The sequence below is a fragment of the Acomys russatus genome, chromosome 8, assembly GCF_903995435.1.
Source record: "Acomys russatus chromosome 8, mAcoRus1.1, whole genome shotgun sequence".
Taxonomy (NCBI): Eukaryota; Metazoa; Chordata; class Mammalia; order Rodentia; family Muridae; genus Acomys; species Acomys russatus.
This window is the reverse complement of record NC_067144.1, coordinates 21,952,709-21,978,345: the sequence shown is the minus strand read 5'-3', so window position 1 is coordinate 21,978,345 and position 25,637 is coordinate 21,952,709. Positions and strand designations below refer to the sequence as shown.

General features: G+C 42.9%; 1 protein-coding gene across 2 annotated transcripts in view; it reads right to left on the bottom strand.

The window, feature by feature from the left end:
- The window catches only part of Gsk3b (glycogen synthase kinase 3 beta), a 148,577-nt gene that overhangs the window by 102,975 nt on the left and 19,965 nt on the right, over nucleotides 1–25,637 (bottom strand). The gene's annotated exons all lie outside the window — the stretch shown is intronic.

Genomic DNA, 25,637 nt, shown 5'->3' with positions numbered 1-25,637 from the left:
TCCAAAGCTAAGAGGTCTAACTCACACAAAGCATTCCTACTTTAAAGTAGAAAGTATGTATGAGTGGTTGCTGGGCTCACAGTACAGAGAAAAAGTATGCCTTCCTACCGTACGAAGACATTTTGACACAGAAAACAAGAAACTAAGCTTTGAACTGATTCCTGTAAGACATGCCTACCACAGTAGCTCCTTCCTTGCCCATGTGACTCCTCAGAACCACCCTTCTCTCTCAGGAGACTGAGCACACACTGTTTAAGACAACCAGCACAACCCTGGGATTCAACACCTTTTTCATTGCCAATCTTGAGTAGAGTGGAAAAACTAAGCAGGCTCTATCTATGCCTACTCAGGCTGGGGTGGGCGGGTGGAGTGGCGCATGGGAGCACGGGTCTCACTGTGTGGGCTAACTGGCCTCACATGCCTTACATGAGCCAGGGGTCCTTGTACTCAGGGATCCACCTGCCTCTACCCCAAGAGCTACATCATCACCCCAAAATTCTTGGGGCCTTTAACCTTTGAGCTGTGACTACTTTAGACAATGACCAATCCTTCTAGAAATGAGAAGATTTACTCTATTTTCTCTCAAGCATTTAGAGAAACCTCAGCAAACTCTTGTGAACCTAATCTCTGCAACTGTGACGTGTCTGGAACACCCTAGCAGCAACGGCTCAAGAATCCTAGAATTTTTATTCCAAAATCCAGCTTCCTGACTGCTTCATTTACAGTTTAACTTCAGGAGTGTGAATCTGTCTTCAGAAATGAGAGAGGTGTGGTGGCAAAGCACTTGACCCCAGCACTCAGGAGGCAGAGGCAGGTAGATCTCTCTGAGTTCTAGGCCATCTTTGTATGTAACTGTGAGTTCCAGAATAGCTAGCACTGTGCAGAGAGAGACACTGTCTCAAAAAAAATCAAAAACAACAACAAAAGAAATGAAATGAGAAAGACAAGAAAACTATGATTTTTTTTCCTGAAGCAAATGAAGATAGAATTCACAGCCAATTGAAAGTTGTGATGAAGATAGATGAACACAGACTTCTGACGATGAAACAACAGAGCTAAAGAAGACAACAAAGTAATACCAGGGCAAGTTGACAAATATTACTGCACTGGCAATTAGTGACTCGTGCTCAGGAAGCATGTCACCGGTGGAACTGGAATCAGCCGGCTTGGCAATAAAGCAGCAACTATAGAAAATAGTGTTTTCTCAAAAAACTTCCTCCGTTGTTTCACATATTTTAATACTTAAAAATAAAAACATACTAAGCCTCCTATGCAAATAAAAACTGAGAAAGACTACAACTTATAAACTTGAGCACACTGCCTCATGTCACCTCTCTTGCACTGTATAACCTAACTGTTGCCTAAAGGCTGATTTCACATGCTTTCCCACTCCGTAAACAGAGAGAGCCTGTGAAGAGGCTGCGAAGCATTGGCTCTGGAGAGGCAGAGAGTGCTGTGATACAGGAACAGTCTTTACACTTCCCGCCCCGACTACTTACGCTGACTAGGAAAAGGCATTTACAAAGACAGTTTGGCAACATTAGGTCCTGAAACTTCCCAAAGCACATGAAAAATTAAAAATCTCAAACACTAGATTCTGTGAAATCCAAATAATTTAACCTTCACCACTATAGGTTAGATTGCTTTGTACCATGATAGAACACACAACATACAAACCAAAATCCTCATGAAAAACTAAAACTCATAATAAATCTGCCACATTAAGGGGAAAAAACCACTTTGTCCAATACTAAATTTCTTAGAAGAAGGCCTAGCAACTCTAGCACTAGTTATATGACATAAACCATTCAAATAAAATTTGTCTTTAAAAACCGTCACTATCTTTCGGGTAGCAGAACAGTGGCAATTATGTAGCACAGCTCCAAGCCCTCCCTTGGGTTCCTCTCTAACAATTATGATCTGCTCAAATGGCACAACACTTCCTGCTATCATTAGAACAACAGAAAGGTATATCCCCATGTAAGAGGCTTGCCAGGCAATGGCGCATGCCTTTAATCCTAGCACAGAGGCAGAGGTAGGAGGATCCGAGTTTGAGGCCAGCCGGGTCTACAGAGTGAGTTCCAGGACACAAAGAAACTCTGTCTCAAAAAACCACACACACACCGGGGGGGGGGGGGGGGGGGGGGGGGGGGGGCGCGGAATGCATAAGAGAAACGTAAACTTTTCTTTCAAACCAAAAATCTTAAAAACCTGATTTTAGACAGATACTATTCCATACCCTTCGGCTCTGTGGGGAGCTCACAGGTTACAGGCTACCATTACAGAGTCAGGGCACAGGAGCCTGGCGCAGAGAAATGAGCCGCAGGCAGGCCCTGTTCAGTCGTTTTCTCCACTCATACACTCTAAAATCCCAAGTTTAGGGATCGGGACAAGCTGCAGCGGGTGGGTCTGCTCTCCTCAATTAACATAACCCCCACAGGTTTATCTGAAGGCTCATCTCTCAGATAATGCTAAGGTCTGTCAAGCTGACAACACTACATCACCATGCGTTGACCATTCTGTACTATGTATTGACGCAAGGCAGTGTTCTCAGCCTTGATCATCACAAAACCAAAGTATCCATCAACTGTGAAAAGCTGACGAGGGATATAGCTCAGCGCTTACCTCGAACGTTCAATCCCTAGTACTGCAAACATAAATTCTGAAGGTGCTCTATATTGTGTGGTATCAAATATTCACTGATTTAATTATTTACATAAATATTCATCTCCTTACTACACAAATTTAATTTTGTCTTTAATAAGTGTGAAGTTATATCTATAAAGAATGTTCTGAAATATACTTGACTTACTAGCAGTAAATGTATGTTGTAATAGGTTATATTTATTTTAGAATTTTATTTTATCTTATTGAGACAGGGTTTCTCTAGTTAGTATACCTTGGCTGTCCTGGACTCAGTTTGTAAACCAGACTGGCCTCAAAGCAGTCTGCCTGGCTCTGCCTCCCTGAATGCTGGGGTTAAAGGCGTGCACCGCCAAGCCTGGCTAGTTTAGAATTCTAGAATGTCATTATTTTCTGTGTGTGTGTGTGTGTGTGTGTGTGTGTGTGTGTGTGCGCACTCAGGCTTTTGGTGGTAGTTTCCCATCACTGTGGGATCCAGGGGTTGAACTCCTCAGGCTTGTACAGGAAGCATCCTCACCCACTCAGCTTTCTTGCTGGTGCAGTCTACACCTACTTCAGATACCAATACGACTGACGTTGCACAAAATTTTTCAAACAAAAAGGGGCCACAAGCCAGGCATGGTGGCGCACGCCTGTAATCCCAGCACTTGGGAGGCAGAAGCAGGTGGATCACTCTTGAGTTTGAGGCAAGCCTGGTCCACAAAGCGAGTCCAGGGCAGCCAAGATAACACAAAGAAACCCTGTCTCTAAAAACTTAAAGACAAGAAACAAAAAGAGGCCACAAGAAGAAAAAGTTTAAGAAGCCCTGAGACTCGGCAATCATCACCACCTAGACCAGACGGGACTAGAAGGACTATGTGACTGGCACAAAAAAGACAAAGTCATAACTGGCATAACCTCATTTCTTGTGATTGATGACAGCACCGCTCTCTGCCTATGTATGAGTACTATTTAGCTCACCTTTTGAGCCAACTAATAGACACATGTATGTTGCCTCCCGTAGCTGCAACATTAGGCTCAATAGAAAGAGTTTCTTGAGTGGGCTTGTCTCTTGTCTGCTTCTGGTAGAGCAGACTGCTTTGGTAGACGAAGAGCACAGCCAGTGGCCTAAGAGGCAGGACAGAGGCCACAGCAGCCCTGGCAGTAACCCCAGAGTGGTAGCAGCAATAGGTACAGCAGTACACAACACTACAGAGGCCGCAGTCTCCAGCTGTTTTGGCAACTGCAGAGGAGGTGGATCCACTAGCTGAATTACAAAACCAAGGAAAGCCTGCCCCTGCCTTGACAAACGCAGAGACACAGAGCTGCCATACTGCAGAGCAGACAGACAGCAGAGGGAGACCTAAACAGTCAGTCAGCAAGCAGAGCCTCAAGTGCAGTCAAGTGGCCGGGTGCGTCTAGTTAAGAGAGAGGTGCGCTATAAAACAGGTTATGGCCAACAGCAGCAGAAGCAGCAACAGGGGGAAGAAGCGGGGAGACTACTTCCCTAGCAGTGGCAGCCATGATGGTATAACCCAAAATCTAGGTCCAACTGTCATGAAAGGCCAAGGAATTCTTTAGGCACCATAACAACTTTGTAAAGCTAACTGTCCCAGCAGATAGGACTACACAGGAGCTACAAAACACTAGAGGGCACTACCTGCTATGGTTGTGCTTGCCTGCGGCCACTGCCTATCAAACACTAAGGCATAAAAGAAAGTACCTGAAGAGCTTCTAGGACTGCAGCCAGCTGCAAGGTAACACCAAGTTCTGAAGCCTACAATCTACTGTGGAATGTCTGGAACACGGGAGGGCGCTACTTCAGAGGCTTCTCCCCAGGAATGCTAACCACTAAGTAGTTTGCTGGATTTTTGGTTGGTTGGTTGGTTTTTAATGGCACACTGTACACTGGGTGCTTAATAAATTACATTCTTTGAAGTCTGACTTATTGAGCAGAAAAAACAATATCCTTCTCCACTGTGCTCTTTCACCTCTGTCTGGGGCCTACTGCAGCGCTTATCACAGCGTTCTATACTTAGTAGAAATACCGGCCCCTCGCTTAACCAAGCACTCTTAGGAAAACAAGGTTATCTTGATCATTTCCCTCCTGCTTATAATTAGCACAGGATTTAGCACAATGAAAGTGCTCGACAAATGCTGGCCACAGGGTTAGCAGACTGCTCAGGCAGTGGACCTGCTAGAATCTGAGGACCGGCCATACTTCACGGCAAACCTAACAGTGCTTTTCCTTTTTTTCCCCCCCGGAGCTAAAGTGCACAAACGCCTTCACAACAGTGAGATCTAAGGCAGACTTACTGGCACCAGGGCAGTGTTTGCCTCATGTGTGTTTATCACAGACAGATGCGTTAGTTTCCTAATTCTCTTCAGTGGACACACAGCTCCCCAGGTCCAAAACCTGTGTGCAGTAAAACTAAAAACCTCAACTATTTCACTAAGACTCTGGTAACAGAATTTACTAGCTACCCAAAATTTTACTTGGAAACTGCTATACTTGTTTTGAACAAGTTTTAATTAAAATATTTTTATCTTCTCTTCAACCAATATCTCAAGAAAAATAAGAATGAACTGCACTAATTTAACAATTTGATCTCAAGTATTATTTTACTAAAAAAAACAAACCACAGAATCAAGCATATTTTTTATTTCTCCTAGCTTCTATGAATTAGAATAGAATAAAACCAAACCCAAAATGTATACACACTGGAAATGATCTACATCACACTTGAAATAACAACACCATAGACTTCTGAACCAAGTATTGACCGATAGATTCTGAGAGACTGGCACGGTATGCACAAGGCACTGTGACTTTAGAGTTTGGATGACATTTAAACAACTTTTAATGTGCTTACCAAACTTCCCAATTTTGAGAAGCAAAAAGTAGAAGTACTTTCTCCGTTAAAGAAGCTAATTTTCCAGATTACCACACTACACATGGAAAGGATCCATTCTAAGTGCCTACATTAAAAAAAAAAATAATTACTTTAAGATGTATGATTCGGAATGAGTTTCTTGCTCAGTCACAACTCCAAAAGAAAGCTAGAAAAAATGTCTTACAAAACTAGTGGCTCTACCTCCAGCGCATCGTGAGCATAGCACCAGAACTAACTCTAACGCTTCACGGTGGGTTAGGTCTGCTGGGACCTAGCAGGCAGCCTCTTCACCCCAAATACCTAGCCTCTGACAACACAAGAACACAGTGCAGCAGCTCACTCAATCCTGCCTACCGCTGAGACACACACCAAAGATACCCAAACTTCTTTCCCATGGTACATCACACAAGTTAGGTTTATTCCTACACATATTTTAAAGTGGAAACTTATTAGGCTAAAATTTGTTGTTAGGCATTGCTGGAAGCAGTGTTTGCATCCTCTAGGACTACTGCTTATTTTGCTAATCACTATGCAACAACTGAAGTCCACTCATCAACCTTTCTTGGAATGACCCCATTTCAAACCCACACTGCAGAATGTAAAGCTCACATAAGTGAAAAAGAAAAAACTCCACAGCTGCCAGTATACTGTAGACAAGTAATTATGCTAGACTTAAAAAGATATGACAAATACACAACTAAACTATCAAACGACCTTGTGTCCAATCATGGTCATCACATACCAACACCACAAGCAATGTTTATGCAGCACTTTATAGCTTAAAAGGGGTGTTATTGGGGACTGGAGAGATGGCTTAGTAGTTAAGAGCTCTGTTTTTCCAGAAGACTGGTGTTCAAATCCCAGCGCCCACATGGCAGCTGACAACTGTCTGTAGCCCCAGAATCTGACACCCTCACACAGATATATATGCAGGCAAAACCACCAATGCACATAAAAATGTTTAAAAAGCGTGTTATCATAGATATCTAATGTAAACCAAAGCATAATCCTAGAAGGCAGATAAAGCTGATTTGAACCCAGGGAGGAGGGTGTTAAAGCTAAGAAACTAACTGGATTATATAATAAGAACACAAGCTAAACCCTGCTCCTCCAGTTCACAAGTTCTGCACACTGTTGAGTGCACGCAAAGCGGGGAGTAAGCGGAGTCATGTAGAGGCCAAATAAACCCAAGAAAACGCAGTCCAATGGAAGCACACATTTTGAGTCAAGTCCTCACACCTATTAATGTGAGTGTGAGAACAACTTTTAAAATACAACAGCTTCATTTTGCCTGAGATATAAATCTGCTTGATAGATTCATGAATCATTTAAAGTGAGTAAAAGGTGAGCCAGAATTTCCCTAAGCAAAACATCAAGTCAGGGAGTTGATAGCAGACATTTAAGCAAATTTATCAGCATACAAAGTACTAATCAACTGCTTTACACCAGCTGTTCTCTTGCAAGACTAGAAGGGACATGAATGGATGGGAGCCAGGGACATGGAAAGTGAAGGGCAGCTCTCACTAGAGCACACGGTAGTTCTGATGTAAATATAATAGGGTGCTTCTTATGAATTCAACAGTGTAAGTTTGCTTACAGGTAAGCTATTAAATAAAAACGCCTTTAGTTTATAAACTACTTTGATACCTTTGATGTCAAATTGTTCAAATAAAAACGGTAGGGAGGCACACTGTCCCCACTTCCTATCTGAACAGACTCCAAGGCCATTCAGTGACAGTTACTGAGCACCAGGACTGCAGTCCCAGCCTGGCATCGCCACACTCCTGTAGCTGCAGCCACTCACGTGCAATCCGGCCCGGTCAGCTTGCAACATTTGTGTATCAGTTAAACCAACCACAGACAATTTTTCAAACACATCTCAGGTTACTCTATCTTGCAATGTTCTTTCAAATCTTACTTAGACAAAACAAAACGCCGAAACCTTCTGTTCTCCCCTCCCAGGTTTCATTCCAAACCTCAAGCCCTAGAATCAACCTCAGGCACAGGTACTAAAAGAAGCACAGGTGCTCCTGCGCCAGCGCCACACAAAGCGGAGGTGACGCTGCTGCAAGCGAGCACCAAGCCCTATCCACTTCCCACAACTCTCCACTTCCAAAAGCCCTTGTCTACTAGCTATTTGTCACTGTAAATACACAAATATTTGTAGTAACCACTGCTCAGCTATTAAGCCTTTATATGACAGCCTAGGAAACTAAATTTTATTTTATAAATTTATAAAACGTCTTAAGAAGGAATATAGTCTAATTTCCAGAACAACTAATAAAGTTGTCTTTTTTTTCCCTTGCTTCTAAAGCTTCCTAAAGATAAATACATCTAAGATATTAAAACTGAAAAATTTAAATTTACAATGAAGACAGAGTACTACCTGATAGCTTTATAGGAACCTATGTAAGTATGAAAAATAACCAGATAACAAGAGCATGGCCACTAACTTCATCTCTGGAGGAGACATCATACATAAAATAAAATCACCTTTCCTAAACATTTCCCCAAATATCCTAATCTTTCTGATAGATGCTTTGATTGTGCTTGTATATACTTGTTAAATGAACTGGAATTCTCATCTAAAGACCCACTGCAGTATTTCAGATGTAGCTGCCTACAGCTGCACGCGCCTTTAATCACAGCACTCAGGAGGCAGAGAGAGGCAGGTGGATCTGTGTGAGTTCAGCCTGGTCTGCATAGTGAGGCCATGACAGCCAGAGCTACACAGAAACAGGGCTACCCTGTCTCAAAAAAACAAAACAAAACAAAAAAACAAAAACAAAAAAACAAAACAACAACAAAACTGGCTTAACATCTCAAACTCATGAAGAGCCGTCAAAGTCTACTGTCGGAGGAAGGGAATGGCCGACCACGTCAGTTCACAGAGCTAAGCCACTTAGTGTCTCTCCTCATAAAGCTGAGATAGAAGAGCTGTTCCTGGGTCCTTAGTAAATACAAGGGCCATCAGAACGGCATGGCCCTACTCTTACTTGTCTGACAAGTGTGGCCGATCTTGCGAGTGGGTCCTGAAGGAACTAGAACACCCTTAAGGACATCCTCACACTGCTTACTCACTACTTCAAATGTCAGAAAATGCGAGGCGTAAGGGTAGGAAACCATTTCACCCGTGGATGGCCCAAATGTCCCTAATTTGTCTCTTTTCAGGTATTTTTGTCATCTGCAGTCAGAAATTTCAGCTGGACTTAAAAGTCAAGAAGTGAAAAGCTCCTAACTAAACAAATCATTTGTAAAATCAATGTACCAAGCTACATTTAGAAACAATGACAATGAGTGAAATCAAAACACATATGCTGTTCTAACTTGTAAAACCCACCTAGGCTGAGGAAGTGAAATCTACGTTTCCTTCTGCAGCGTCATTTTCCCCTGAGAATTGCCTTCTACAGTCTTCAATATGGCCACTCAAGTGTGGCAGGAAAGGGACAGGAAAAAATGAACTACGAGCTCTTCATTGCTTCACCCCTGGCCCCATCACCTGTGAGGCCACCCACTTTCCAGGTCACTGAACTAAACTGAGGGAAGAAACAAAAATCCAGCAAAGAATGTGCCCCTGAGCATGAAGTCATCTTGAAGACTTTTCTTTCCTCACTACTAGACCTCAAGGGACACAAGAGTGAATTAAAAGTAGCCATATTCATAAAGGTCAAAGACCCTGAATAAGAAAATAAGGAATCAGCGAGAAGTCACTGACAGGCACTGTATTAAACTAAAGACATCGGGCAAAACAGCTCACTTTAAGCCATGTAGAAAGTTTGGTGGTGGTGGTGGGGGGGGGGGGTTGGTTTAAGACACAAACATACTACAGAAAAAAAAAGATGCAAATGGCCAGGTGTGGTGGTGTGCCCATTTAATTCCAGCATTTGGGAGGCAGAGGCAGGCAGATCTCTGTGAATTCAAGGCCAGACTGGTCTACAAAGGGAGACTAGGACAGCCAAGACTACACAGAGAACCCCTGTCTTGAAAAAATAAAAAACAAAGCAAAACAAAACAAAAGATGCAAACGCCAAACTAAAAGCTGTAATTAAAATCAGGGTGTGGTAGTGCACACTTGCAGTTCTGAGCACTTGGCAGTTCAATACTAGCTTTGGCTACATGGTGAGACTCCATCTTAAAGAAAACAAAAACAAAAACAAAAATTAAAAAAAAAACCTACAGATGGAAGAAAACACAAGAAGCAAAAAGAAAAAGAAAAAAAAAAAAGAAAGGCAAAATAGTAAAATAACAAGTGAAAAGAGTAAATTGTTTTTGGTGCCTATATTAGACAGTTGTTGCTACAGTAACAAATTGCCACTAGCTGGATGGCTTATAAAACAAAAACATTCTCTTAGTGGTGGAAACCAGAAATTCAAAGTTGCAACACTAGTAGAGCTGCAGTGGTCAGAGAAACCTCTTGTTTCTCCTAGTCAGTCCACTCTGCCTCCTCAGTTAATCTTTCCTGTCCACTCTCTTCTGTGCTAAGGATAACCATCCCAACATATCATCTAAGATGACCTTATTTCAAGGTTCTTAAATTAAGAACAAAAACTCAGTTTACAGATATGGTATCCTCAAAAGCTGCAGGAGCCAGGCGTGGTGGCGCATGCCTTTAATCCCAGCACTCGGGAGGCAGAGGCAAGCAGATCTCTAATTCCGAGGCCAGCCTGGTCTACAAAGTCAGTCCAGGACGGTCAAGGCTGCACAGAGAAACCCTGTCTCAAACAACAACAACAACAAACCAACAAAAAAGCTGCAGGAATGACATGAATATTGTTCCTAATATTTGAGCTGCACGCCCCCCCCCTTGAAGTTCTAATTCCCAACAGGTTGATGTCAGGCTGTAGGGCCACTGGTGGGTAATGAAACTTAGACGAGGTCATGAGATCTCTCTCTGCCATGTGAGGACACAGTGAGAAGCTATAGCAAGAGGGTCAAAGAACTGAATCTGCTGGCATCTGAGACTAGAGGTTTCAGCCTCAGGAACAGGAACCACTCTTCCTTAGTCATTTAGTCCATGGTGTCTGGCTTAAGCACTTAAACTAACTTATTTTCCAAAGGGCCATTTTTATACTATCACAGTCCTCAATTATTTAGCTCAGCGGATCAATCATAGATGAATAAGCAAGAAACAGCAAAGAGCAGAAGACACATGATGAACGGAAGAGAATGGCGGGAGGAAAGGAAACAACAGACGGTAAGAGTCCTGGAGATAAATATGGAAAATATCGAGTCAATGCTCCAGAAGGAAATTCTTATGACCTGTACAAAAAATTAAATTAAATTAAAATCTTCCTGAAATGAAGAAATCTGTATCTATAAGACAAAAAGATACAGTGTCAGTTAGAAAGCACAGGCTCAGAAAGATTAAGCAAACTGGAGGCAGAAGAAAGATGACAGAGTTCAGGGCCAGCTAACCACACAACAGGCCTCTGTTTTTTGTTTTTTGGTGTTTGTTTGTTTGTTTGTTTTTTGTTTTAAACAAAATAAAACTAAAACTAAAGAAAAAAATAAAAGGCGGGGGGGGGGGGGGGGGAGAGGAAGCGTCCCAGTTAAACTCAAGACCAAAAAGTAATCCAGTTAGACCACACTCAAACAAATACACACATTAATCACTAAACAGTAGCTGGAGGACAGGCACTTAAAGCACAGCTCTGCAAAAGCCCAACATGCTACCTATATGATTTTGCTTTATTTTTTAGGGGCAGGGGAGGAAGGTTTTGAGATTTAAAAAGCTATAGTGAAGGGCGTGAGCAACATGAATTCTAAGTACTTGTGTACACGACTCCACAGACGAAGAGAGCTGCGGCAGGCACTTTTCTGTTTGCTGTGATTAGCATCATGACCAAGGCAACCTCCAGAAGAAAGTTTATTTGAGTTTGTGGTTCCGGGGGATGAAGAGTTCATCGTGGTAGTTGGAGTCACAACAGCAAGTGGCAAGCATGGTAGCAGAGGCAGGAGGCTGAGAGATCATGTCTTTTACCACAAGCACTATTTAGAGGGATCTAATTGGGGGTAGAGTGCAGCTACACAGTCTCAAAAGCTGCTTGCAGGGACACACTTCCTCCGGCAAAGGCTGCACCGTCTAAACCCTTCCAACCAGCACCAAGAACTGGAATCAAGCCTGCAGGCAACATTTCAAACGCAAACTACTACAGCAGTAATTCCAAACACTTGATTTTCAGTCTACTTTTGTCTTCCAATTGTTAATAAGTTACTGGTCAAAAAGAAAAATAAATTATTTCAATCATTCCTCCCATCCCCAAACTGCCTATGATATTTCATCTTGCAAATTAGTAAGTGCATATAGTTTCTAACTGTCCTAGCTAGTTTCATGTCAACTTGACAAAAGTTAAGAGTCATCTGAAAGGAGGGAACCTCAATTAAGAAAACGTTTCACTATGATCCAGCAGTAGGGTATTTTCTTAGTGACTGGTGGGGAAGGGTTTAGCCCACTGTGGGCGGAGCTGGACTGGTCGTCCTGAGTTCTCTAAGAAAGACTGAACAAGGCATGAGGACCAAGCCAGTGAGAGCATCCTCCATGGCCTCCTCTCCTAACCCTTCAGTGATGGACTGTGATGTGCAGGTGTAAGCCAAGGACACCCTTCCCTTCCCAGGTTGCTTCATCTCAGCAACAGCAGTAACCCAACTAAGGCAGCAATGTAGCAGCAGCTCTGACTTACATCCAGTAAGCTACACTGTGAGGCTATCAATGGGTACCACACCATTCTCTCCTGCACGCTGCCCACAGTGGCGGCCTCCCAGTCAAACACTGCTCTGTAACATTCCATACTGCCAAGCTAAGGAAGGCTAAGTGTACTGAATGCATTTTCAAACATTTATGGCTTTAACAAGGAATACATTAAAACTAGGCATCTTCAAATGTTTCAGTGGGAGAGGCACAGTCCTTTTATATTCCAGACAAATACATACTTCTGTCCCTAAGCTTACAGGGTACCCATAGCCCTCAAATATAATTTTTTTTAAGTCTCAAGATTATTTCCAAAATCTAAAGTAAAGGATGCCAGATAAAACAATCAGTAAATACGCGGGAAAGGAAATGCGTTAGTGACAAGGGCTAAACTTGCTGTTTTAGAGAAACCCTGTGAACCTCCTTGATGGAGAACTAATGCTAGCTGCTCATCTCCAGTGAGTGAGTCTCAAACTGTGTGTCAGGAGGACACATAAGGACCTGCAGGTGCAAAAGTGCAAGCCACACACAAATCAGCCACTGTTAGCACAGATGAGTAAACACCACAACCCATGTCCACATGAACTTTATACACTAGCTTCTCTTTCAGATGGTATAAGGAGAGGTAGCAGCCAAGTCACACTCTTTGAGCCAGTATTTTACTTTCTAGGCATGTGACAAAAGAAAAATGTGTGTGTGTGCATGTGTGTATACTCTCAATGTGTTTGCATATGTGCATGTGTATATATATGCACAGACACGCGCACGCACGCACGCACGCACGCACGTGTGTGTATTTGGCTGCGTTTGCTTTTTAGACTTGTTTATGTGTATGACTGTTTTGCCAGCATACATGCACGTGTACCATATGTACGCCTGGTGCCCTCTGCGATTAGAAGAGGGTGTTTGATCCCCTAGTACTAGAGTTACGATGGTTATGAGATACCATGTGGGTGCTAGGAATTGAACTCAGGTCCTCTGCAGGAGCATAAAGCACTGAGCCATCTCTCCATCCCCTGTGAAAGTTTGTTTGGTTAGTTTTTTCTCGTGGATGGGGGTTGGGACATGACATGGAAACACAGCCCTCTACATAACTGGCTGTCTTTGAACTCACTATGTAAATAAGGCTGGCCTCAAATTCATACAGAGCCACCTGCCCCTTCCTCTGAGCGCTGGGATTAAAGGTGTGCATCATCATGCCGGCCACATGTATTCTTTATATCACCTACCTTCTATTTTAACTACAATATTACACTATTGCTCCTCCCCCTCTCCCATCTCTTTGACTCATTCCTTCATTTAGGAGACAGGGTCTCACTATGTAGCTCTGCTTGTCCTGGAACTATTATGTCACAGACCAGGCTGGCCTCAAACTCACTGTGATCTGCCTGGGATTAAAGCCATGCACAACTAGAAATAGCTATTTCCTAAATAGCGTAGCCTTAGTTCTAAAATGTATTGTAGAGCATCACAAGGAGCTGGGTTAAACACTACATTCATAGTCAGTGTTTACTATTCAAGCATTGATTCTTGTATTCAGGACAGAAGGAGTTATGATATGCTGCTGGTTAATTTTTGTCAACTCGACATAAACCTAGACGTACCTGGGAAGAGGAGAATCTCAATTGAGGAGCTGCCTACCTCAGACACCGTGGGCATTCCTCCTTGCTGATCGAATGGGACAGCACAGCCCAATGTGGCTGGCGGCATCCTTGGGCAGGTGGAGCTGAGCTATGTAAGAAAGTACCAGAGCAAGGCAGAGAAACAAGCTAAGAAGCGACATCCTGCCTCCACCCCCACCCCCGTGGTCTGTCTCTGCTCCAACTCTGCCTCCAGGTCCCTGTGCTGGCTTCCCTTAATGGTGCACTTTAACCTGCCGTCAGCTGACACAAACCCCTTCCTCTCCAGGTGGCTCTGCAGGCAAAGCTCTAAGGCCTAAGCCTAGCAAGTTCCACCCTTCCCTGGAACCTGTGAAACAGTGCAAGGAGAGCACTGACACCACAAAGTTGTCTTCTGTTCTTGGTGTGTTGTTTTTGCTCTTTCATGAATGGATCATACTTTTAAAAGTATAATCTTTAAAAAAAAAAAAAAAAGTATGGTTTAGACAATGTGCACCTTACTGGTCTCTATAATGAGTTGATGATCTGAAGCTGGCAGTGGCTACAGCTTACCAAAGGTCTTATGGGTGGGAGGACAGAAGACAGCTCGCTGCCAAGCATGACCACCTAAATTCAATCCCTTGCACCCATATGAAAGAGAAAAATGACTCGCCTAAGTTATCTTCTGACTTTCCCATGTATATACACGTCAATATTTATATACATGTGTACACACATACACATGTTTTTTGTTTGGTTTGGTTTTTCGAGACAGGGTTTCTCTGTGTAACATCCTTGGCTGACTTGGGCTCACTTTGTAGATCAGGCTGGCCTCAATCTCACAGCAATCTGTCTGCCTCTGCCTCCCAAGTGCTGGGATTAAAGGTGTGCACTACCACACATGGCTTCAAATTGTTTTGAATTTTGTTGTTGTTGTTTTTGAGTTTATGGTAGTATTCAGCAGAAAAAGAAATACTAGCTTATTTAGTCATTTAATCATTACATAATTCTGAGGAAAATGGTTTGTGTTAAGATAAATCTATACCAGCCATGCACTGGCCGCACACATCTTTAATCCCAGCACTTGGGAGGCAGAGGCAGGAGGATCTATATGAACTTGAGGACAGCATCAAGTTCCAGGACAGTCAGAGCTACACAGAGAAGCCTTGTCTCAAAAAATTAAATCTATGCCACCTATTAGGTTTCGGAAAGGAGCAGGTATGGAAAAGATCAAAACCGCAGCACACTCCAATGAACGCCTCAGAATCACTGTCAGACACCTAGGGCTCAGATGCAGAAATACAATCAACCTAAGAAACAAACTTGCTTTCATGAAAGCTCAAGCCTTTTGGTGACTCAGCAAGTGGTGTCTATCAGGGCACTGAACAATGAGCCTCTCTGTAACCTGTTTCCTATGGATGTGCTTTAGTTATTAGTCAACTCCGTGGACCAAACAGCTTTGATTCAGGGCATTACCTCAGAGAACGCCTGTGTATGCATCTCATCTCTGCAGCCCTGACCTGAAAAACAGGTGAGCACTTCTTAAGTATGCTGTGTTCCTCCATCAATTCAGGAAAGTAAAGATCTATCAAATGGTAAAGGTGATAAAAAAAAATACAGTGCAAAATACATCACATGAAACTGTCAGCTGATGCTTATAGAAAATGCTGAACATGTCGGATACAGTAACTCCAGTCTTTCACTTAGACTCTTTAATGTAATTACTCTGACCAGTCATTAAACTCCCTTATATAAGTCTATTTCAGATACAAGGTTTAACAAAATGTTTGCAGACATTGCAAGTATGCAATTTATTCTTTTTAAACTAATACCGCCCCCCCCCTTTTTTTTTAGTTTTTAAGACTTAGTTTACCTCGTGTGTGTATGTGTTGTGCCTGTGTGTGTGCATGGCATGTGAGTGCCTGGTGCCCATCAAGAGCAGAAGCGAGGAGCCTGATGCCCTGGATGTGGAGTTGTGGGCTGCCACATTGGTGCTAGGAAGCAAACTCAGGTCTTCTGCACCAAGTGCTCTAAACGGCTGAGCCATCTCTCAAGTCCCTGCTAAGCAACTTTAAAACCATAATATACAGTAAAAATATTCATTTTGGTAACTTCAGTTTCTTATTTGGTTTTAATTATCATAATCCATGCTTAAGAGTATTCCACTGAGAGAATATCAAAAAGGGGTGGCAAGGGCTATGGAGGTGCTCAGCATTTGCAAGGGCCTAGACTTGATCCCCAGTATTGCTAAACGGAAAAAAGAAGCCAGAAGGATATCTCAGTGGGTAAGAGTATGTGCTATTTTTCCAAAGACCTGAGTTCAATTCCCACCACCTATGTCAAATGGCTCAGAACTCCTGTAACTCCAGTTCCAGGGGATCTGATCTGCAAGCACCTAGGCACCTGCATGTATATTCCAATTAAACACATATTAATTAATATTATAATCTTTTTTTAAAAATGATTAGAACTAGATACTCATGTGCAAGAAAATGCATTTAAAAAGTAACTGTATGCAAAAATTAAGTCAAAAGCACAAAATTCACAAAAATTAATTCTATATTCATATACCTAAAGAAAATATAAATCAGCCAGACGTGGTGGCAGACAAAGGCCAGTCTGGTCTACAAAGTGAGTTCAGGACAGCCAAGGCTACACAGAGAAACCCTGGGGGAGGGGGCGGGAACCACACAAAAAAGCAAAAATCACCAAAAGAAAAAAAGAAAGAAAAAAACAAAAAAGAAAAAGAAATGTAAATCTATACAACTTCTAAAGATAACAAAAATCTAAGAAATAGCTGGGCTCAGTGGCTCACACCTTTAACTGCAGCACTCAAGGAGGCAGAAGCAGGCAGATTTCTATGATTTAGAGGCCATCCTGGTCTACAAAGCAAGTCTAAGACAGCCAAGGTACACAGAGAAACCCTGTCTGGGGGTGGAAAAAATTCTAAGTAACCTTGAAAAATAAATTACTTAACTCCCACACACAAAATAGGTTATTAAGGCAAAATACCTGTCGTATTTAAAAAAAAAAAAAAAAAAAAGACTGGAAAAAAATACTTGCAAAACTCATTATCTGATAAAAGATTTGTTGCATTCAAAGTGTACAAAGAGTTCACAAAACTCAACAATAAGAACACAATGGTGGGGCTGGAGAGATGGCCCCGTGGTCAGTGGTTAAGAGCACTGGTTGTTCTTCCAGAGGACCAGACTCAATTCCTGGCACCAAACATGACAATGTTCCTGGTCCATCCAGAGTCTAGCATAGTCAGCCCCTCTAAGAGCCATCTAATTTAAATTCTGCGGGTAACTATTAGCTATACCATGGCCAAATCTACTTATTTCATTTCACTCTGCCAAGTTCCTCATCTGCACAAGAATGATAATAGGCTCTTACCTCAGAGGATTGCTACAGAGATTAAATAAATTAGTTTACGCACTGTGCTTAGAACAGTGGTTGGCACATGAAGAACACTATAAATTATTTGCTGCTGCTGCTGCTACTGCACCGCTTACTACCAGAAGTACCCAGGTGCTACAGAAAAGCAAAACAAAACCAGGCAACATTAGTTATTATCTATATAATTCTATGCAAATAGTATAGATGTTAGTGACACCAGTAGCACACCATTTCTGCTCCCAATTTTAATGAGAGCAACTCCACACTTTTGGAATAACAATCCTACAGTAATGCATCAATTTAGCACACTCCATCTAAACTGTGCCTGACATGTGCGTTACAGACCTTTGGATGCCTAGCTAATGTGCATTACAGACCTTTGGGCGCCTAGCTAATACGTCACAATATTTAACGGAAGCCATCATTACAACACATGTTCTAATACAGAAGAGGAGGAAATGTCTATATGGCCAAGTGGGGAAATGGGAAATTAGTGGATAAACAGTGGAGGAATAAGGTTATTTCGCTGGGCTTGCCTTACTTTGAGGTCCACATCCTCTATAGTGGTTCATCTTGACTGTCAGCCTGACAGACTTAGAAGCAACCTCGTGTCCTATGTTTGGGCCATCTCTGGAGGCATTTCCAGAAAGGCTTTAACCCTCCTGAACATGGGCAGCATGCCAGGGGCTGGAATCCAGAGGAAACAGAATGCAGAAAACAAGTACGGCATCAAGAGTCATCTCTGCTTCCTGAAGTCAGACACAATGTCACCACCCACCTCACACAGCTGCTGCTACCTCCTCCACCATGACAGGTTGTTCCCCCTCAACCCTTAAATTGCTTTTGTACAGCCAGGGCATGGCGGCACACACCTTTAATCCCAGCACTGGGAAAGCAGACAGGTGGATCTCTGTGAGTTTGAACCACAGAGCAGCCCTGTCTGAGGGGTGAGGAGGGGTGTGGTGGGGTGGGGTGGCTGGGAGGGGGGGTGCTTTTGTAACGGATTTCATCACAGCAATGAGAAAAGTAACACAGCCCCCAAAAGGAACCATGGCTCTTATCTACATGACAACTAAAACCTACAGTTCACCCACTATCTGTAGTTACGTGGATTTAACATCTCTGTTCAGTACATAGCCCTGTCTGGCTTTTAGGCTAGTAGAAAATGCTGTCCTCTGGGTAAACTGAACAGTGGATCAATTAGTTCAACAAAGCCTGTAGACGGTGTGACGCAGCAAGGAAGGGAACAGAACCTAGAATGTGAGAAGGGTCTCTAGACGCTGTCACTGTGACAAATGCTGGTGAAGGAATAGCTGGGCTCACTCGTGGTTCACATGTTGTAGTCTATGGTGTTTCTGTGCCATGGTGGAGCAAGAACACATCCTGGCAGCCAGAGTGCCTCGAAGAAAAGCTACACAGCTCATGGCAGACAGGAGGCAAGGGGGTGGGGGTGGGGGGCCTGGAGACAAGATATACACTTCCGAGCCCAGCTTCAACTAAGACCCTCCTCCTGACTGTCTACTCTGCGTTCTCATGAAGTTGCAGCCTCAAGACCATTACCACCTGGGGACCAAGCATCCAACACACGGCAAGGAGTGGGGAGGGGCAGAGTACGTCACGTCCTACCTGTAACAACTGCTCAGGAAGACATCAGGAAAAGAAGAGAGGAAAGGACAGCCCAGGAAAGGTAAAATCACAGGCACCTTCATAACAAAACCACGGCTTATACTATGATAAAGGTCTTCAATTTTACTCTATAAAGAATGACTGATTACATCAAAGATGCACACAAGAGGATGCGTGCTCAGTCTTCTGGATGTTTACCTGAGTAAAAAAGGTAGACAAAGCTAGAAACAGGAAACTAAGCTTGGCATGGTGGCACACGCTTTGAATCCCAGCGCTCGGATGGCAGAAACAGGTGGGTTCAAGGCCAGCCTGGCCTACAAAGTGAGTCCAGGACAGCCAGGGCTACCCCACAGAGAAACTCTGTCTCAAAAAAAACAAAAACCAACCAGCCAAACAAACAAACAAAAAACTAGTAATAGTCCAAGAGCAGGGAAAATTGTTCTGTAAAGAGCCAACTAGTAGATAGTTTAGGTTCTGGAGAGCATGGGATATTTGTAATGAACACACACATTAATGAGCAAGGCAGTACTCAATTACAGCTTAGTTTTCACAGATTAATTATTGTCCATATTTAGCCTTAAAAGCTACAGTGTGCACAACACTGGTCTAAGCAACGGGTGCGAACATCTAAAAGTTAGTTAGGGCCGGAGAAACAGATCTTGAAAGGGTAGACCCGCAGAATGACTAACAGTAATCAACTAGATGTACAAGGAAAAGCAACACCGACTCCTGGGGATACAGCCAAGGAAGCCTAAGATAACAGTGCCATTTACTCAGAAGAGGACAGACAAGCAGAGGTGTTTTATCTTGGTTAAAGACAGAGTGAGAAAATGGTTTGTGCTTCAACGGTTCAGTTTCAGGTGGTGACACTCAAACAGGAGAACATTCAAACAGGTCTGGAATTCTGAAGAGATAGAGTCTTAATTTAAATTTGGCCACAGAAGCAACAAAGGCCAGGGAAGGAGGGCTGTGGGAACAGCAAAGGGCTAAAATAAAATCTAGACACTGACGTGAGAAGGAAAGAGGAGGAAGAGTCTGCAGGGGAGACCAGGAAACCGAGAACACCTTCAGTGGAGCGGAAGCAGCAACACAGTCTTCCCCGGGATCCTTAAATGAGCCACACTGAGGAAGTCTAGTAGAATTTAGGATACTCTGGTTTTAAGGAATACAACCAATATCCAGTGATTAAAATGCAAATAACAGGGCTGGCAAGAAATCAGCGAAGTGGCTGCCACACAAGCAATGAGTTTGGATGCCCCACACCCACAAAAAGCTGGGCACAGGAGTATACCTGTAATCCCAGCCCCAGGGAGACAGACACAAGGACACTGCGGCTTGCTGGCCAGCCAGTCTAGCCCAACTGGTGATTTCCAGGTTCAGTGAGAGGTTTTCTCCTCAAAAAATAAGGTAGAGAACAATGAGTAATAGACCGAGATTAACCTCTGGCCTCTACACACTCCCACGCATGCGCATGACAAAGCAGGATAATCGATAATCGCTGCAAGACTGATGATTACCAGGTTAGAGAGAGGAGAAAATGGAGGGCAGCTGCATGATGGGTAATGAAATGGTTTAGAACTTCATAAAGGTGTTGGACGTACACCATGAATGTACTAAATAACACAGAATCATATATTTTAAAAGAATAATGCTTTACAGCCTTTCAACTAAATTTTTTTTTAAAAAGTTGTGGGGAAGCCTTCAAAGAACTATGATGAGAAAACAGGATTTATCCAATGTCTTTTAGGCATATTAATATAGATAACTGGATGGCTTTAGGCACCATTTTCCCAGATGCCATGAGTCCAAAAGCATTCAATTATCTCTTTTTATCAGTTCTACTAATTAGAGATATTTAATTAGTGGCCCTAGTTTGTGCTATGGGAGGAAGCTTTAAAAAGGGCTGTTCAGTAGATGTGTTTTATCATCGACAAAGCTTTTAAAATTGTATGTTTTATAAATGAGCAGTTATGAAAAGCACTATATTAAATGCAAGAGATCAATTCTTATACTTCCCCAATTGTCCGGGCCTCCTTCACACAGGCCCATGTGTCTCTACAGACTCGCTCTGGCCAGAGAGCAGCAGTGTGTGCTGCAGCAGGCCTGAAGGCGGACTTCCAGAACCACACCTCCAGTGCCCTTTCTTCTTTCCTGGAAATCCCTTCAGCTAGGCTGGAACGCAAGCCCAAGCCAAACACACAGCCAACCACGAGCCAGGCTCAGTTTACCAAACAAGCCACCAGGCCACAATGGGGAGTCACGTAGCCCTGTATGGTCCACAGCAACAGAACCCAGCTTATCCAAATACTTACACATGGTGAATAGTTTTTTATTTTTATTTTATGTGCATTGGTGTTGTGCCTGCATGTGAGTCTGTGTGAGTGTCAGGTCTTGGAGTTAGGCAGCTGTGAGCTGTCATGTCGGTGCTGGGAATTGAACCCAGGTCCTCCAGAAGAGCAGTCAGTGCTCTTAACTGCTAAGCAATTTCTCCAGGCCAGTGGTGAATGTTTTAAGCCAAGTTTCAGGGTGACTTTTTCCATGTTAGCAGTTCATAACTTATATATTAAAAGCAATAAAGGACATAGCATCAGAATTCTCTCTGGTTTCCTTAAATTACAAAAGCTTAAAACCATTAAAAATGTAAAAGTAAATTGTTACAACATAGTTTCTATGGAAACAATTTTCACATTATGGCAATTGATTTTTCTTAACAGTTACTTTTTTAAGGTTGCTGTTTTCTTTTGTAATTATGTGCATGTGGAAAAGTCCGTATATATGCATGTGTGTGAATGTCCTCACAGGCCTAGAGGCACTGGATCTCTCTTCAGGAAGAGATGCAGCAGTCGTGAGTCATCTGACATGAACACTGGGTATTGAGCTACCCTCAAGTACTCCAGCATTACAGGTGATTATTTATTTTCATCACTAACCCAAAATAAGAGTTTGGTTGGGGTGTTTTTGCTTATTTTTAGGTTAAGAGATGTCTCCACAAGAGTTACTGAAGTTTCCAGGTTACTGTGACTACTGGTTTTCAAAAGAACTAAACCATGACAGCAACATAACTTTTTTTCATTATTTATTTATTTATTTTTATATGTATGTGTGTTTTGCCCACACGTATGTCTATGTACCATGTGAATGTAACAGGTGCCTGAAGAGGCAGAAGATGACATCAGATCCCCTGAGACTAGAGTCACAAACAAATGTTGGGTTTCAAGGTCCTGGAAATGAAACCCAAGTTCTCTGAACAGCAACCAGTGCTATCTGCTATGGCTGACTACGGAGCCACCTCACCATCTCTAGGGTCAACTTCTTAATGCAAAGCAGCCAACGCTTGTTCCAAGTCAAAATATCAACTATATTAACTCAATACTTCCATAAATCGTAAAATAATTTCCCCACTGGTAAGCACGTAATGTTATTTGAACAGTCTGCAAAGATATCATCTCTTCTTTTCCCTTTTAGGGGAAAAAAAAAATCACTGTAGTGGTCAAGCTGTTGACCTGGCTCTGCAAAGCTAGGGGGCAGCACCAATTGCTGGAAGAATAACTGTGTTTGTAAGGCCAGAACCCAGGCATTTGTGAGTGAATTCACTTGGTATTACTTCAGACACAGGTGTGTAAACAGGAAGCACTTTTGAAAAGAGAAATAAAACTCTTAGTATGCTAAATCATTGCTGAATTTAACAACATAAAAAAAAATTTTTTTTTTTAAACTAAAGCAGTTATCAACAAAAGTAAAACCTGGTACTTTAACACTTAAGACAAATTAGAATTCCCACATGGGTTTAGCACTGCTGATGCTTAAGAACTAAACATCATTAACACATCCTGAGAGATTCCCCAAAAGAGCAGTTTACTAATTTTAAATATGCCAAGTGCGCCTCGCCTTGGTACAGCTGAGTGGGTGGGTGTTACAGGACCTCAGTGGAGAGGATGGCCCACAAACCACCGTCTCCACCCGCTAACTAATGTTTCTCTTTGCCAAGAAGCACAGATTCTCCACAGACTCTTTAAACAACGCACAACAGCTTATAGATGACAGGAAAGAATGACCAAGCTCGTGGTTATCGCTCTCTGGCTCTCTTAAGAGCACAGGTCTCATAAATAAAAGTAAACAGAGGCTTTCTCAGACCATAGCACAAACCCTAACTTCCTGTCTCTAAGTAGTGCTCTGGGTCTTAATTACAGGTTACCCAGTAGTTCTGATACTAAACCTGCAATATTCATGAACCCGCCAGGTAACACGAAGTTCCTGTCCTAAAATAGCCAGTACACAAGGCTCTACTGCCCATCTCCCATCAGGAAGTAAAAGTCTCGCACAGTGCTTCTAGGCCACCCTTCACTTCCTTCTTATTTTTAAATGCTTTATATTGTTCACGTAGAGACAAGAGGATTACAGAATTGCTTCAGGAAATGCGGCTTCCAATAAGTCTAAGAAAGCTTATTACACTGTGGTAACAAGCAAGTGACTTTAACCCATTTGCTGCAAACTCTCACTGCCCTCCAACACGTTAATTCTGTCATGAGACTCTTTCATGCTATTCCTTTTTTTTCAAATCAGTGTCCGGAATTATAGTTCAGATCTTTAACTCCCTTCTTATCAAGACTTCCAGAGACATCAAGCTTGAAAACTCAAAAACTTGAAGATGGAACAAAGATTATCAGCTAACAACACTGAGTATCCACTCAGAGAGAGAGAAGAAATCAAATTGTAATTGCATTCCCTCATCAGAAAGGCACCTGGAACAAAACCAACCATGAGAACTCCCTCCACCTGCAAAACGATGGCAGCAGTGTCCGCCTCCCAGAGCCGCTGTAGGGGTAAATGATGGCTACCTGTAACAACACAGCTCCTGCCAGGCTAGGCTCTCTGCAGGACACGTCCTTGTCCTTTCGCTGTCTCGATGGCTATTCTTTCTCTATCTATCCTTTATCTAGGACTAGTTAATAAGCTACCAGGTGTCAAAGAGCAAGGCTCTTCAACTCCAACTGGCCTCCAATTATTTAATTCCATCACTACACTAGAATAAAACAGCCATCCTAAAAAGTCATCTCGAACACTAACGTGTAAACACTGAACTTCATCCCTACCACCCAACAGAGCACCACCCACCCTGCTAGTCATGTAGAAAAGTAAATCGGATGATCTCACAAGCATCAACTCTAAAACTCAGGAAAATATAATCAACTAATCAAGAAATCAAAATTCTGTCTGTCCGGGCGGTGGTGGCGCACGCCTTTAATCCCAGCACTCGGGAGGCAGAGGCAGACGGATCTCTGTGAGTTCGAGGCCAGGCTGGTCTACAAAGTGAGTCCAGAACAGCCAAGGTTACACAGAGAAACCCTGTCTCAAAAAACCAAACAACAACAACAACAACAAAACAAAACAAAGAAAAAAACCAAAATTCTGTATTTAAGCAGCCTTAAGAGACATGGGTAGTCGGAGGGTGGTGGCACACACATTTAATCCCAACACTCAGGAGGCAGAGGCAGGCAGGTCTCTGAGTCAAAGCCAGACTGGTCTACAGCGCTACATAAAGAAACGTTGTCTGAGGAATAGGGTGAGGGGAGAGTGAGCAGGGCATGGAAGCAGATGTCCAGAATCCCAGTGTGAGGGAGGCTGAGACAAGAGTACACATTCAAAGTCAGCCTCGGCTTCATAGTGAGAAGGCCACAGGAAACATGTATTACAACAAATGGCAGCTGCACTAGCACGACAAAGGAACAAGTCCACTTAATCATTCATTTTCATAAAGCTTTACTGCCTTCAAGGACAATGCTGCTGTCCGCTTCCTACTACAGATGCCAGATACACTGGTAACAAATCAAGGGTGTAGCTTCTGGTGTTACTAGGAGACACAGTCTCACCGCAAACTCCCTGGCCCTCTGGCTCCTACCGACTTTCTGCCCCCTCTTCTGCAATGAGCCTTAGGCATGGTAGCTGTACCTGTTGGGACTGAGATCCAGAGCTCTGCATTTTGGCTGGGTGTGGTTTTCTGCAGTGGTCTGTCTCTTCCTTGGCCAGTGGGGAAGACCACACTGATCTGTGCTTACAGACTGACTGGTGGTGGGGATCACGCTGGTTAGTAACTCACGGTTGTAGACTCTCCTCAGTCACCACAACTTCACTCTAACCCTGAGGAGTTAGCTGGGTTTCTGGTACTAGCCCACCGAGGAGAGCTGGAAGCAGGAGAGGTGTCCTCCGAGGAGGAGCACACCAGTTAGTTATCCAGGGCTACACATCAGCCAAGAGAACACACATACAAGTAACATCACATGAATGCAGCAGGTTATATACTTAGGATTTTTTATGTTTATACAAATACACAGATGCATGTAATAACAATTCAGTGAACCAAGGCCAGGCTGGTCTACAAAGCCTTGGTCTACAAATGCCAGGATAGCCAGGGCTGTTACACAGAAAAACCCTGTAAATAAATAAATGTAAAATAAACTTTAAACAAAAAAGTGTGCCATATGATGCCATGAGTGACTTCAGACTTTTTTTTCAAGTTAAATAAAAATGTAATATACTAACAATAAATTTAGGTTTCATCTAAGAACATTCAAGTATGTGTATATATGCTTATTTCTAACTGAAACCTAGCAAACATGGTTCTTTATTTAGTGAAAGGCTAGAAGATTTGCTTTCTCGTAGCTGGGTATGGCGTGCACACCTTTAATCCCAGCACTTGGGAGGCAGAGGCAGGTGGATCTCTGTGAGTTTGAGGCCAGGCTGGTCTACAAAGTGAGTCCAGGACAGCCAAGACTACACAGAGAAACCCTGTCTCGAAACAAACAAAGATTT